General features: G+C 39.5%; 1 pseudogene; it reads left to right on the top strand.

The window, feature by feature from the left end:
• The first annotated feature begins 2,050 nt into the window (after positions 1–2,050).
• On the top strand, positions 2,051–2,500 carry LOC149153455 (inositol-3-phosphate synthase pseudogene; annotated as a pseudogene).
• The last annotated feature ends 877 nt before the right edge of the window (positions 2,501–3,377 follow it).

Below are 3,377 nucleotides of genomic sequence, written 5' to 3'. Positions count from 1 at the left end.
AGCGATCCATCCAAGATGAATCTTTGTTCTCGCAGGAGGCTTGTTTTTGAAGCATCTATTTGAAGAATGGTTGGTTTTATGAAAATTCTTACACGAAGGAAGATCAAAACAATGATATTTCATATGGCCAACTCAGTCACAATGGTGGCATTTAACAACTTTTGACTGTGAATGTGGAGGAGAAAAATCTGGAACAGGTGAAGGTGAACCATCAAGAAGAAATCCAACACTCTGAAATTTGATGGGCTTTGAGTAATTTGGAATATGAAAGGACATGTCCTTTTGATATCCAAGACCAATTTTTTGCTTGTTACGGACAAGCTCTTCCCAAGGTCTGATGACTGTCTTGGGAAGTGTAAACTGAACTTCTGTATCTACCTGCAAATGTGCTTCTGAAATGAGCACTTGATCTGAATCAACATTATTGACTTGATGACTTGCTCGCTGTTGATAGGATCCAGTTTCAAATTCAGATGGGGGATTTTTCTGAACAAAAACAAGTTTAGAATGATGCCTTTTCTGCTGTAACTCATCTTGCTGAAGTTGAGATTCAAGCTGCAAAAAATCAATCTTTTCTTGTGCATTTTGCAAGTAGGTTCGAATGTCTGTGAGAGTGATTTTTCCAATTTCAATTGTATCATGAACATTGGAGTGCATTAAAGTATTTAGCAACTCTAATAACTCAGTAATTTTGACCATTTTTCAAGCTCAACCAATAAGTGCAAGTAAAAATTTTGGCCTCAAAGATGGAAAATGATACCAACACAAAGTTTTTTTAGGTGTATAATTCAACTCAACAAAGATGTGAGAGGGAGATATTACTGCCTTGTACAGGTCATGTGATCAGATATTGTTGCTAAGGAGGATTTTAGAAATAATATTGACAATAAAACTCACAACTAGCACTTCAAATTCCACCCTCTTACACCAACAGAAGCTCAAAACCTTTGAAGTGGTACCTCATTTTGAGATGTTTGAATTTGACCACATTGGTTGAGCCTGCCCTTCCTTTTGAAACAATATCAACTCTATAAACCTGCCAGAAACTCAGTTGACTGTACGTAGATGTTCGCTGCTGGTAGTGGCACATATAAATGGCTTGACTTCAAAGCTCAACGCACATGGATGCTTTGGCAACAAATACGATACAAATAACGTTGACTACAACATATAATTAACTAACACGCATATGTATTGAATCTCAAACTACAATTATTCAAATAGCTTGAACATAATACATAATCAGCCTCAACCAAGATATATGAATCACCTCTCAGCATCTGAATGGAACCCATAAGGCGCACATATATATAAATGTTTGAAGACATTAATTAAACAACTTTTAAACACCATTGCAATGCGCATTCAATGCACCATTTCTATGCACAAAATTCAAGACTCCATTCCAATGTAGATAACTAAGCCCATATGACATCTAATCCAGGAATAAACTCATTGTTCAGTATAACACGAAACACTTGGGCTGCATTGGTGGTTGTGACAGGATCCTCAGAGAGTTGATCGACATATGTGGGACAGGTTCTCGCAATTCTTTCACTGGTTCATCAAGGGGACAACAACCTATACTAGCTCCACGGAACAACAGAACTCAAGCTCCTGGGAACAACAGGACTAGAAATTCTAGGTAGAGTCTATGTCTGCATTGTAGACAACCAGGTCATAGTTCCAATGAATGTTCGCGGCAAGCTCCCCAACCTCAAGGGCGTCAAGTTGGTCATAGTTCGAATGAGCTGCCTCGACAGCCTCAAAGGCATAGAGCAGGTTCTACTGGAACACAAGAAGGGCTTGGTGAGAGATGCCAAATGCCTTGTCCTTTGCGAACTGCCAACACTGAAAATAATAGGGGAAGACGATTCTATACTTTCTAGTTTTGGGAAGATACAACATATCCAAGATATCAAATATTTTAAATCGAAAACAAAGGTGGACAAGGTAGTCATACTGTGGACTACTAATACCGAACGATACATCGATGTTATTGTGGGTTTAAATGACACAAAGGAAACCCTGCTTGCTTCTCTGGAAAGAAATGAGTTTGAATTTGTATGGCTTGGCCTGTGTTCAAGAGAACGTTCCCTTCATAAACGATAGTCCTCAAAACACCTTCGTTCTAGGATTGATTGATTTAGCAATTACAAAGAACAATATCATCACAGGAGATGACTTCAAGAGTGGGCAGACAAATATGAAGTCAGTACTCGTGGATTTCCTAGTCAGTGTCGGTCTTAAGCCAACTTCGATTGTGAGCTACAATCACCTCGGTAACAACGATGGGATGAATCTGTCAGCTCCCCATACTTTCCAGTCAAAGGATATTTCAAAGAGAAATGGAGAAATGGCAGAGGTGTTTTTGCTATTTGAGACAGTGGATAGAGAACCCAACACGAATCTAGCTGAGAGAGGTCAGCCAGACAGTGCGCAACATGGAATAGGCATGCACACAATAATGGCAGTTTTACAAGCAGGAATGAAAAACTGACATGCACAGAGAGGTCACAAAACAAGTGGCTCAAATCTGGGCAAGGAAGGAATACACCTGCAGCTCTGATACCATGTTAAACTCACATGGAATGTAAACAATCATAAATGATAGAACATTGAGTTGCGTCTATTATTCACAATGATACATATTTATAGTACATTGCTGTGACTCTTGGACTCCGATGGATGTTCACATTCCACACCAACTCATAGAGGATTAGGTGTCCAACAAAGGACAAAATTAAATTAGGATTTTCTTGTTACATTTTTTACACTCCCTCTCAACAAGAAAGAGATTATCTGCTACCCCGATCTTGCCTATGTGAAACTCGAATTTGCATCTTGACAATGCCTTTGTCCAAAATATCTGCAACCTGCTCCTTTATAGGAATGTACTCCAACAACATGATTCTGCTATGCACACAATCTCATAGATGGTGATACTGGATGCCGATATGCTTGGAGCAATCATGAAAAACTGGATTCTCAGAGTTTGATACAACTTTGATTGTCACAGTAAATCACTGTAGGATCCATTTGCTGACCAAATAACCCAACAAGGATCTTCCTCATCCAGATAGAATCACATGTTGGTTCACTAGCAACCGTGTACTCTGCTTCTGTTGAATTGAGTGCAACTGATCTCTGCTTCCCGTTGTACCAATAAACTGTTGCTGACCCAATGCTGGAGATTCCCCCTAATGTGCTCTTTCTATTAGATGGACTCCCTGCCCAATCTGAATTTGTGAAGCCTTAAAGCTTCACTCCCTCTGTCCCTCTATACCAAAGACCAAACTGAGTGGTGCCTCTTAGGTATCTCAACACATGTTTAGTTTCTTTCCAATAATGTTTGGTTGGCTTAACCATGGCTTGAC

Source organism: Pinus tabuliformis, chromosome 9 (assembly GCF_031772625.1).
Source record: "Pinus tabuliformis cultivar Carrire ecotype Pingquan chromosome 9, CPIR1, whole genome shotgun sequence".
Classification (NCBI taxonomy): domain Eukaryota; kingdom Viridiplantae; phylum Streptophyta; class Pinopsida; order Pinales; family Pinaceae; genus Pinus; species Pinus tabuliformis.
This window is presented reverse-complemented; position numbering and strand designations above follow the sequence as displayed.